This window comes from Gorilla gorilla, chromosome 3 (assembly GCF_029281585.2).
Source record: "Gorilla gorilla gorilla isolate KB3781 chromosome 3, NHGRI_mGorGor1-v2.1_pri, whole genome shotgun sequence".
Classification (NCBI taxonomy): domain Eukaryota; kingdom Metazoa; phylum Chordata; class Mammalia; order Primates; family Hominidae; genus Gorilla; species Gorilla gorilla.
Window position 1 is genome coordinate 83,433,914 of NC_073227.2, and position 16,342 is coordinate 83,450,255.

A 16,342-nucleotide genomic window follows, 5' to 3' on the forward strand; every position below is an offset into this window, starting at 1 on the left:
TCAGATTTCAACAAATATGTATTATATACTGTACATAAAATATCAAATGTCACCAAATATATGCTATATACTGTACATAAAATATGAAAGTACACCAAATATATATTATATACTGTACATAAAATATAAAATTTCACCAAATATATATTATATACTGTACATAAAATATCAAATTTCAACAAATATGTATTATATACTGTACATAAAATATCAAATTTCACCAAATATATATTATATACTATACATAAAATATCAAATTTCAACAAATATATATATTATACTGTACATAAAATATCAAGTGTCACCAAATATATACTATATACTGTACATAAAATATGAAAGTACACCAAATATATATTATATACTGTACATAAAATATAAAAAGTCACCAAATATATATTATATACTGTACATAAAATATCAAATTTCAACAAATATATATTATATACTGTGTATAAAATATCAAATGTCACCAAATATATACTATATACTGTACATTAAATATGAAAGTACACCAAATATATCTTATATACTGTACATAAAATATAAAATTTCACCAAATATATATTATACACTGTACATAAAATATCAAATGTCACCAAATATATACTATATACTGTACATAAAATATGAAAGTACACCAAATATATATTATATACTGTACATAAAATATAAAATTTCACCCAATATATATTATACACTGTACATAAAATATCAAATGTCACCAAATATATACTATGTACTGTACATAAAATATGAAAGTACACCAAATATATATTATATACTGTACATAAAATATAAAATTTCAAAAAATATATATTATATACTGTACAAAAAATATCAAATTTCAACAAATATATATTATGTACTGTATATCAAATATCAAATGTCGCCAAATATACACTATATACTGTACATTAAATATGAAAGTACACCAAATATATATTATATAGTGTACATAAAATATAAAATTTCACCAAATATATATTATACACTGTACATAAAATATCAAATGTCACCAAATATATACTATATACTGTACATAAAATATGAATGTACACCAAATATATATCATATACTGTACATAAAATATAAAATTTCACCAAATATATATTATACACTGTACATAAAATATCAAATGTCATCAAATATATACTATATACTGTACATAAAATATGAAAGTACACCAAATATATATTATATACTGTACATAAAATATAAAATTTCAAAAAATATATATTATATACTGTATATAAAATATGAAATGTCACCAAATATATACTATATACTGTACATTAAATATGAAAGTACACCAAATATATATTATATACTGTACATAAAATATCAAATTTCACCAAATATAAATTATATACTGTATATAAAATTTCAAATTTCAACAAATATATATTATATATTGTATATAAAATATCAAATGTCACCAAATATATACTATATACTGTACATTAAAAATGAAAGTACACCAAATATATATTATATACTGTACATAAAATATAAAATTTCACCACATATATACTATACACTGTACATAAAATATCAAATGTCACCAAATATATACTATATACTGTACATTAAATATGAAATTACACCAAATATATCTTATATACTGTACATAAAATATAAAATTTCACTAAATATATATTATGTACTGTACATAAAATTTCAAATTTCAACAAATATATATTATATATTGTATATAAAAATCAAATGTCACCAAATATATACTATATACTGTACATTAAATATGAAAGTACACCAAATACATATTATATACTGTACATAAAATATAAAATTTCACCAAATATATATTATACACGGTACATAAAATATCAAATGTCACCAAATGTATACTATATACTGTACATAAAATATGAAAGTACACGAAATATATGTTATATACTGTACATAAAATATAAAATTTCACCAAATATATATTATATACAATACATAAAATATCAAATTTCAGCAAATATATATTATATACTGTACATAAAATATCAAATGTCACCAAATATATACTATATACTGTACATAAAATATGAAAGTACACCAAATATATCTTATATACAGTACATAAAATATAAAATTTCACCAAATATATAGTATATACTGTACATAAAATATCAAATTTCAAGAAACTTATCTTATTAATTGTATATAAAATATCAAATGTCACCAAATATATACTATATACAGTACATAAAATATGAAAGTACACCAAATATATATTATATACTATACATAAAATATAAAATTTCACCAAATATATATTATATACTGTACATAAAATATCAAATGTCACCAAATATATACTATATACTGTACATAAAATATGAAAGTACACCAAATATATATTATATACGGTATATAAAATATGAAATTTCACCAAATATATATTATATACTATACATAAAATATCAAATTTCAACAAATATATATTATATACTGTACATAAAATATCAAATGTAACCAAATATATACTATATACTGTACATAAAATATGAAAGTACACCAAATATATCTTATATACTGTACATAAAATATAAAATTTCACCAAATATATATTATGTACTGTATATAAAATATCAAATTTCACCATAAATATATTATATAATGTACCTATAATGTCAAATTTCACCAAATATATAGTATATACTGTACATAAAATATCAAATTTCAAGAAACATATCTTATTTATTGTATATAAAATATCAAATGTCACCAAATATACACTATATACTGTATATAAAATATGAAAGTACACCAAATATATATTATAAACTGTACATAAAATATAAAATTTCACCAAATATATATTATAAACTGTACATAAAATATCAAATGTCACCAAATATATACTATATACTGTACATAAAATATGAAAGTACACCAAATATATATTATATACTGTACATAAAATATAAAATTTCAAAAAATATATCTTATATACTGTACATAAGATATCAAATTTCAACAAATATATATTATACACTGTATATAAAATGTCAAAGGACACCAAATATATACTATATACTGTACACAAAATATGAAAGTACACCAAATATATATTATATACTGTACATAAAATATAAAATTTCACCAAATATATATTATATACTGTACATAAAATATCAAATGTCACGAAATATATACTATATACTGTACATAAAATATGAAAGTACACCAAATATATATTATATACGGTATATAAAATATGAAATTTCACCAAATATATATTATATACTATAAATAAAATATCAAATTGCAACAAATATATATTATATACTGTACATAAAATCTCAAATGTCACCAAATATATACTATATACTGTACATAAAATATGAAAGTACACCAAATATATCTTATATACTGTACATAAAATATAAAATTTCACCAAATATATAGTATACACTGTACATAAAATATCAAATTTCAAGAAACATATCTTATTTATTGTATATAAAGTATCAAATGTCACCAAATATATACTATATACTGTACATAAAATATGAAAGTACACCAAATATATATTATATACTGTACATAAAATATAAAATTTCACCAAATATATATTATACACTGTACATAAAACATCAAATATCACCAAATATATACTATATACTGTATATAAATATGAAAGTACACCAAATATATATTATATACTGTACATAAAATATAAAATTTCACCAAATATATATTAAACACTGTACATAAAATATCAAATGTCACCAAATATATAATATATACTGTAAATAAAATATGAAAGTACACCAAATATATATTATATACTGTACATAAAATATCAAATTACACCAAATATATATTATATACTGTATATAAAATATCAAATTTCACCAAACATACATTATACCCTGTACCTATAATGTCAAATTTCACCAAATATATAGTATATACTGTACCTATAATATCAAATTTCACCAAACATATAGTATATACTGTACATAAAATATCAAATTTCAAGAAACATATCTTATTTACTGTGTATAAAATATCAAATGTCACCAAATATACACTATATACTGTACATAAAATATGAAAGTACACCAAATATATATTATATACTGTACATAAAATATAAAATTTCACCAAATATATATTATACACTGTACATAAAATATCAAATGTCACCAAATATATACTATATACTGTACATAAAATATGAAAGTACACCAAATATATATTATATACTGTACATAAAATATAAAATTTCAAAAAATATATATTATATACTGTACATAAAATACCAAATTTCAACAAATATATATTATATACTGTATGTAAAATGTCAAATGTCACCAAATATATACTATATACTGTACACAAAATATGAAAGTACACCAAATATATATTATATACTGTACATAAAACATAAAATTTCAAAAAATATATATTATATACTGTACATAAAATATCAAATTTTAACAAATATATATTATATACTGTAAATAAAATATCAAATGTCACCAAATATATACTATATACTGTACATAAAATATGAAAGTACACCAAATATATCTTATATACTGTACATAAAATATAAAATTTCACCAAATATATATTATATACTGTACATAAAATATCAAATTTCAACAAATATATATTATATATTGTATATAAAATATCAAATGTCACCAAATATATACTATATACTGTATATTAAATATGAAAGTACACCAAATATATATTATATACTGTACATAAAATAAAAAATTTCACCAAATGTATAGTATACACTGCACATAAAATATCAAATGTCACCAAATATATACTATATACTGTACATAAAATATGAAAGTCCACCAAATATATATTATATACTGTACATAAAATATAAAATTTCAAAAAATATATATTATATACTGTACATAAAATATCAAATTACACCAAATATATAATATATACTGTAAATAAAATATCAAATTTCACCAAACATACATTATACACTGTACCTATAATGTCAAATTTCACCAAATATATTGTATACACTGTACATAAAATATCAAATTTCAAGAAACATATCTTATTTATTGTATATAAAATATCAAATGTCACCAAATATACACTATATACTGTACATAAAATATGAAAGTACACCAAATATATATTATATACTGTACATAAAATATAAAATTTCACCAAATATATATTATACACTGTACATAAAATATCAAATGTCACCAAATATATACTATATACTGTACATAAAATATGAAAGTACACCAAATATATATTATATACTGAACATAAAATATAAAAATTCAAAAAATATATATTATATACTGTACATAAGATATCAAATTTCAACAAATATATATTGTATACTATATATAAAATGTCAAAAGTCAGCAAATATATACTATATACAGTACACAAAATATGAAAGTACACCAAATATATATTATATACTGTACATAAAATATAAAATTTCAAAAAATATATTATATACTGTACATAAAATATCAAATTTCAACAAATATATATAACATAGTGTATACAAAATATCAAATTTCAGCAAATATATATTATATACTGTACATAAAATATGAAAGTACACCAAATATATATTATGTACTGTACATAAAATATAAAATTTCACCAATTATATATTATATACTTTACATAAAATATCAAATTTCTACAAATATATATTATACACTGTATACAAAATATCAAATTTCACCAAATATATCTTATATACTGCACATAAAATATGAAAGTACACCAAATATATATTATATACTCTACATAAAATATAAAATTTCACCAAATATATATTATATACTATACATAAAATATCAAATTTCAAGAAATATATATTATATACTGTACATAAAATATCAAATGTCACCAAATATATACTATATACAGCACATAAAATATGAAAGTACACCAAATGTATATTATATACTGTACATAAAATATCAAATTTCAACAAATATATATTAGATACTGTATATAAAATATCAAATGTCACCAAATATATACTATATACTGTACATTAAATATGAAAGTACACCAAATATATATTATGTACTGTACATAAAATACCAAATTTCAACAAATATATATTATACACTGTACATAAAATATCAAATGTCACCAAATATATACTATATACTGAACATAAAATATGAAAGTACACCAAATATATATTATATACTGTACATAAAATATAAAATTTCAAAAAATATATATTATATACTGTACATAAAATATCAAATATCAACAAATATATATTATATACAGTATACAAAATATCAAATTTCACCAAATATATATTATATACTGTACATAAAGTATGAAAGTACACCAAATATATATTATATACTGTACATAAAATATAAAATTTCACCAAAAATATATTATATACTATACACAAAATATCAGATTTCAACAAATATGTATTATATACTGTACATAAAATATCAAATGTCACCAAATATATGCTATATACTGTACATAAAATATGAAAGTACACCAAATATATATTATATACTGTACATAAAATATAAAATTTCACCAAATATATATTATATACTGTACATAAAATATCAAATTTCAACAAATATGTATTATATACTGTACATAAAATATCAAATTTCACCAAATATATATTATATACTATACATAAAATATCAAATTTCAACAAATATATATATTATACTGTACATAAAATATCAAGTGTCACCAAATATATACTATATACTGTACATAAAATATGAAAGTACACCAAATATATAATACATACTGTACATAAAATATAAAAAGTCACCAAATATATATTATATACTGTACATAAAATATCAAATTTCAACAAATATATATTATATACTGTGTATAAAATATCAAATGTCACCAAATATATACTATATACTGTACATTAAATATGAAAGTACACCAAATATATCTTATATACTGTACATAAAATATAAAATTTCACCAAATATATATTATACACTGTACATAAAATATCAAATGTCACCAAATATATACTATATACTGTACATAAAATATGAAAGTACACCAAATATATATTATATACTGTACATAAAATATAAAATTTCACCCAATATATATTATACACTGTACATAAAATATCAAATGTCACCAAATATATACTATGTACTGTACATAAAATATGAAAGTACACCAAATATATATTATATACTGTACATAAAATATAAAATTTCAAAAAATATATATTATATACTGTACAAAAAATATCAAATTTCAACAAATATATATTATGTACTGTATATCAAATATCAAATGTCGCCAAATATACACTATATACTGTACATTAAATATGAAAGTACACCAAATATATATTATATAGTGTACATAAAATATAAAATTTCACCAAATATATATTATACACTGTACATAAAATATCAAATGTCACCAAATATATACTATATACTGTACATAAAATATGAATGTACACCAAATATATATCATATACTGTACATAAAATATAAAATTTCACCAAATATATATTATACACTGTACATAAAATATCAAATGTCATCAAATATATACTATATACTGTACATAAAATATGAAAGTACACCAAATATATATTATATACTGTACATAAAATATAAAATTTCAAAAAATATATATTATATACTGTATATAAAATATGAAATGTCACCAAATATATACTATATACTGTACATTAAATATGAAAGTACACCAAATATATATTATATACTGTACATAAAATATCAAATTTCACCAAATATAAATTATATACTGTATATAAAATTTCAAATTTCAACAAATATATATTATATATTGTATATAAAATATCAAATGTCACCAAATATATACTATATACTGTACATTAAAAATGAAAGTACACCAAATATATATTATATACTGTACATAAAATATAAAATTTCACCACATATATACTATACACTGTACATAAAATATCAAATGTCACCAAATATATACTATATACTGTACATTAAATATGAAATTACACCAAATATATCTTATATACTGTACATAAAATATAAAATTTCACTAAATATATATTATGTACTGTACATAAAATTTCAAATTTCAACAAATATATATTATATATTGTATATAAAAATCAAATGTCACCAAATATATACTATATACTGTACATTAAATATGAAAGTACACCAAATACATATTATATACTGTACATAAAATATAAAATTTCACCAAATATATATTATACACTATACATAAAATATCAAATGTCACCAAATGTATACTATATACTGTACATAAAATATGAAAGTACACGAAATATATGTTATATACTGTACATAAAATATAAAATTTCACCAAATATATATTATATACAATACATAAAATATCAAATTTCAGCAAATATATATTATATACTGTACATAAAATATCAAATGTCACCAAATATATACTATATACTGTACATAAAATATGAAAGTACACCAAATATATCTTATATACAGTACTTAAAATATAAAATTTCACCAAATATATAGTATATACTGTACATAAAATATCAAATTTCAAGAAACTTATCTTATTAATTGTATATAAAATATCAAATGTCACCAAATATATACTATATACAGTACATAAAATATGAAAGTACACCAAATATATATTATATACTGTACATAAAATATAAAATTTCACCAAATATATATTATATACTGTACATAAAATATCAAATGTCACCAAATATATACTATATACTGTACATAAAATATGAAAGTACACCAAATATATATTATATACGGTATATAAAATATGAAATTTCACCAAATATATATTATATACTATACATAAAATATCAAATTTCAACAAATATATATTATATACTGTACATAAAATATCAAATGTCACCAAATATATACTATATACTGTACATAAAATATGAAAGTACACCAAATATATCTTATATACTGTACATAAAATATAAAATTTCACCAAATATATATTATGTACTGTATATAAAATATCAAATTTCATCATAAATATATTATATACTGTACCTATAATGTCAAATTTCACCAAATATATAGTATATACTGTACATAAAATATCAAATTTCAAGAAACATATCTTATTTATTGTATATAAAATATCAAATGTCACCAAATATACACTATATACTGTATATAAAATATGAAAGTACACCAAATATATATTATAAACTGTACATAAAATATAAAATTTCACCAAATATATATTATAAACTGTACATAAAATATCAAATGTCACCAAATATATACTATATACTGTACATAAAATATGAAAGTACACCAAATATATATTATATACTGTACATAAAATATAAAATTTCAAAAAATATATCTTATATACTGTACATAAGATATCAAATTTCAACAAATATATATTATACACTGTATATAAAATGTCAAAGGACACCAAATATATACTATATACTGTACACAAAATATGAAAGTACACCAAATATATATTATATACTGTACATAAAATATAAAATTTCACCAAATATATATTATATACTGTACATAAAATATCAAATGTCACGAAATATATACTATATACTGTACATAAAATATGAAAGTACACCAAATATATATTATATACGGTATATAAAATATGAAATTTCACCAAATATATATTATATACTATACATAAAATATCAAATTGCAACAAATATATATTATATACTGTACATAAAATCTCACATGTCACCAAATATATACTATATACTGTACATAAAATATGAAAGTACACCAAATATATCTTATATACTGTACATAAAATATAAAATTTCACCAAACATACATTATACCCTGTACCTATAATGTCAAATTTCACCAAATATATAGTATATACTGTACCTATAATATCAAATTTCACCAAACATATAGTATATACTGTACATAAAATATCAAATTTCAAGAAACATATCTTATTTACTGTGTATAAAATATCAAATGTCACCAAATATACACTATATACTGTACATAAAATATGAAAGTACACCAAATATATATTATATACTGTACATAAAATATAAAATTTCACCAAATATATATTATACACTGTACATAAAATATCAAATGTCACCAAATATATACTATATACTGTACATAAAATATGAAAGTACACCAAATATATATTATATACTGTACATAAAATATAAAATTTCAAAAAATATATATTATATACTGTACATAAAATACCAAATTTCAACAAATATATATTATATACTGTATGTAAAATGTCAAATGTCACCAAATATATACTATATACTGTACACAAAATATGAAAGTACACCAAATATATCTTATATACTGTACATAAAATATAAAATTTCAAAAAATATATATTATATACTGTACATAAAATATCAAATGTCACCAAATATATACTATATACTGTACATAAAATATGAAAGTACACCAAATATATATTATATACGGTATATAAAATATAAAATTTCACCAAATATATATTATATACTATACATAAAATATCAAATTTCAACAAATATATATTATATACTGTACGTAAAATATCAAATGTCACCAAATATATACTATATACTGTACATAAAATATGAAAGTACACCAAATATATCTTATATACTGTACATAATATATAAAATTTCACCAAATATATATTATATACTGTACATAAAATATCAAATTTCAAGAAACATATCTTATTTATTGTATATAAAATATCAAATGTCACCAAATATATACTATATACTGTACATAAAATATGAAAGTACACCAAATATATACTATATACTGTACATAAAATATAAAATTTCACCAAATATATATTATACACTGTACATAAAACATCAAATGTCACCAAATATATACTGTATACTGTACATAAAATATGAAAGTACACCAAATATATATTATATACTGTACATAAAATATAAAATTTCACCAAATATATATTATACACTGTACATAAAATAACAAATGTCACCAAATATATACTATATACTGTAAATAAAATATGAAAGTACACCAAATATATATTATATACTGTACATAAAATATCAAATTTCAACAAATGTATATTATATACTGTACATAAAATATCAAATTTCACCAAATATATATTATATACTGTATATAAAATATCAAATTTCACCTAATATATATTATATACTGTACCTATAATATCAAATTTCACCAAACATATAGTATATACTGTACATAAAATATCAAATTTCAAGAATAATATATTATTTATTGTATATAAAATATCAAATGTCACCAAATATATACTATATACTGTACATAAAATATGAAAGTACACCAAATATATATTATATAATGTACATAAAATATAAAATTTCACAAAATATATATTATACACTGTACATAAAATATCAAATCTCACCAAATATATACTATGTACTGTACATAAAATATGAAAGTACACCAAATATATATTATATACTGTACATAAAATATAAAATTTCAAAAAATATATATTATATACTGTACATAAAATATCAAATTTTAACAAATATATATTATGTACTGTAAATAAAATATAAAATGTCACCAAATATATACTATATACTGTACATAAAATATGAAAGTACACCAAATATATCTTATATACTGTACATAAAATATAAAATTTCACCAAATATATATTATATACTGTACATAAAATATCAAATTTCAACAAATATATATTATATATTGTATATAAAATATCAAATGTCACCAAATATATACTATATACTGTATATTAAATATGAAAGTACACCAAATATATATTATATACTGTACATAAAATAAAAAATTTCACCAAATATATAGTATACACTGTACATAAAATATCAAATGTCACCAAATATATACTACATACTGTACATAAAATATGAAAGTCCACCAAATATATATTATATACTGTACATAAAATATAAAATTTCAAAAAATATATATTATATACTGTACATAAAATATCAAATTACACCAAATATATAATATATACTGTATATAAAATATCAAATTTCACCAAACATACATTATACACTGTACCTATAATGTCAAATTTCACCAAATATATTGTATACACTGTACATAAAATATCAAATTTCAAGAAACATATCTTATTTATTGTATATAAAATATCAAATGTCACCAAATATACACTATATAATGTACATAAAATATGAAAGTACACCAAATATATATTATATACTGTACATAAAATATAAAATTTCACCAAATATATATTATACACTGTACATAAAATATCAAATGTCACCAAATATATACTATATACTGTACATAAAATATGAAAGTACACCAAATATATATTATATACTGAACATAAAATATAAAAATTCAAAAAATATATATTATATACTGTACATAAGATATCAAATTTCAACAAATATATATTGTATACTATATATAAAATGTCAAAAGTCACCAAATATATACTATATACAGTACACAAAATATGAAAGTACACCAAATATATATTATATACTGTACATAAAATATAAAATTTCAAAAAATATATTATATACTGTACATAAAATATCAAATTTCAACAAATATATATAATATAGTGTATACAAAATATCAAATTTCAGCAAATATATATTATATACTGTACATAAAATATGAAAGTACACCAAATATATATTATGTACTGTACATAAAATATAAAATTTCACCAATTATATATTATATACTTTACATAAAATATCAAATTTCAACAAATATATATTATATACTGTATACAAAATATCAAATTTCACCAAATATATATTATATACTGTACATAAAATATGAAAGTACACCAAATATATATTATATACTGTACATAAAATATCAAATGTCACCAAATATATACTATACACAGCACATAAAATATGAAAGTACACCAAATGTATATTATATACTGTACATAAAATATCAAATTTCAACAAATATATATTATATACTGTATATAAAATATCAAATGTCACCAAATATATACTATATACTGTACATTAAATATGAAAGTACACCAAATATATATTATGTACTGTACATAAAATATAAAATTTCACCAAATATATATTATACACTGTACATAAAATATCAAATGTCACCAAATATATACTATATACTGTACATAAAATATGAAAGTACACCAAATATATATTATATACTGTACATAAAATATAAAATTTCAAAAAATATATATTATATACTGTACATAAAATATCAAATATCAACAAATATATATTATATACAGTATACAAAATATCAAATTTCACCAAATATATATTATATACTGTACATAAACTATGAAAGTACACCAAATATATATTATATACTGTACATAAAATATAAAATTTCACCAAAAATATATTATATACTATACATAAAATATCAGATTTCAACAAATATGTATTATATACTGCACATAAAATATCAAATGTCACCAAATATATGCTATATACTGTACATAAAATATGAAAGTACACCAAATATATATTATATACTGTACATAAAATATAAAATTTCACCAAATATATATTATATACTGTACATAAAATATCAAATTTCAACAAATATATATTATATACTGTACATAAAATATCAAATTAAACCAAATATATATTATATACTATACATAAAATATCAAATTTCAACAAATATATATATTATACTGTACATAAAATATCAAATGTCTCCAAATATATACTATATACTGTACATAAAATATGAAAGTACACCAAATATATATTATCTACTGTACATTAAATATAAAATTCCACCAAATATATATTATACACTATACATAAAATATCAAATGTCACCAAATATATACTATATACTGTACATAAACTATGAAAGTACACCAAATATATATTATATACTGTACATAAAATATAAAATTTCAAAAAATATATATTATATACTGTACAAAAAATATCAAATTTCAACAAATATATTTTATGTACTGTATATCAAATATCAAATGTCGCCAAATATACACTATATACTGTACATTAAATATGAAAGTACACCAAATATATATTATATAGTGTACATAAAATTTAAAATTTCACCAAATATATATTATACACTGTACATAAAATATCAAATGTCACCAAATATATACTATATACTGTACATAAAATATGAAAGTACACCAAATATATATCATATACTGTACATAAAATATAAAATTTCACCAAATATATATTATACACTGTACATAAAATATCAAATGTCATCAAATATATACTATATACTGTACATAAAATATGAAAGTACACCAAATATATATTATATACTGTACATAAAATATAAAATTTCAAAAAATATATATTATATACTGTATATAAAATATGAAATATCACCAAATATATACTATATACTGTACATTAAATATGAAAGTACACCAAATATATATTATATACTGTACATAAAATATCAAATTTCACCAAATATAAATTATATACTGTACATAAAATTTCAAATTTCAACAAATATATATTATATATTGTATATAAAATATCAAATGTCACCAAATATATACTATATACTGTACATTAAATATGAAAGTACACCAAATATATATTATATACTGTACATAAAATATAAAATTTCACCAAATATATACTATACACTGTACATAAAATATCAAATGTCACCAAATATATACTATATACTGTACATTAAATATGAAATTACACCAAATATATCTTATATACTGTACATAAAATATAAAATTTCACCAAATATATATTATGTACTGTACATAAAATTTCAAATTTCAACAAATATATATTATATATTGTATATAAAAATCAAATGTCACCAAATATATACTATATACTGTACATTAAATATGAAAGTACACCAAATACATATTATATACTGTACATAAAATATAAAATTTCACCAAATATATATTATACACGGTACATAAAATATCAAATGTCACCAAATATATACTATATACTGTACATAAAATATTAAAGTACACGAAATATATGTTAAACACTGTACATAAAATATAAAATTTCACCAAATATATATTATATACTATACATAAAATATCAAATTTCTGCAAGTATATATTATATACTGTACATAAAATATCAAATCTCACCAAATATATACTATATACTGTACATAAAATATGAAAGTACACCAAATATATCTTATATACAGTACATAAAATATAAAATTTCACCAAATATATAGTATATACTGTACATAAAATATCAAATTTCAAGAAACTTATCTTATTAATTGTATATAAAATATCAAATGTCACCAAATATATACTATATACAGTACATAAAATATGAAAGTACACCAAATATATATTATATACTGTACATAAAATATAAAATTTCACCAAATATATATTATATACTGTACATAAAATATCAAATGTCACCAAATATATACTATATACTGTACATAAAATATGAAAGTACACCAAATATATATTATATACGGTATATAAAATATGAAATTTTACCAAATATATATTATATACTATACATAAAATATCAAATTTCAACAAATATATATTATATACTGTACATAAAATATCAAATGTCACCTAATATATACTATATACAGTACATAAAATATAAAAGTACACCAAATATATCTTATATACTGTACATAAAATATAAAATTTCACCAAATATATATTATGTACTGTATATGAAATATCAAATTTCGCCATACATATATTATATACTGTACCTATAATGTCAAATTTCACCAAATATATAGTATATACTGTACATAAAATATCAAATTTCAAGAAACATATCTTATTTATTGTATATAAAATATCAAATGTCACCAAATATACACTATATACTGTAAATAAAATATGAAAGTACACCAAATATATATTATATACTGTACATAAAATATAAAATTTCACCAAATATATATTATACACAGTACATAAAATATCAAATGTCACCAAATATATACTATATACTGTACATAAAATATGAAAGTACACCAAATATATATTATATACTGTACATAAAATATAAAATTTCAAAAAATATATATTATATACTGTACATAAGATATCAAATTTCAACAAATATATATTATATACTGTATATAAAATGTCAAAAGTCACCAAATATATACTATATACTGTACACAAAATATGAAAGTACACGAAATATATATTATATACTGTACATAAAATATAAAATTTCACCAAATATATATTATATACTGTACATAAAATATCAAATGTCACCATATATATATTATATACTGTACATAAAATATCAAATATCACC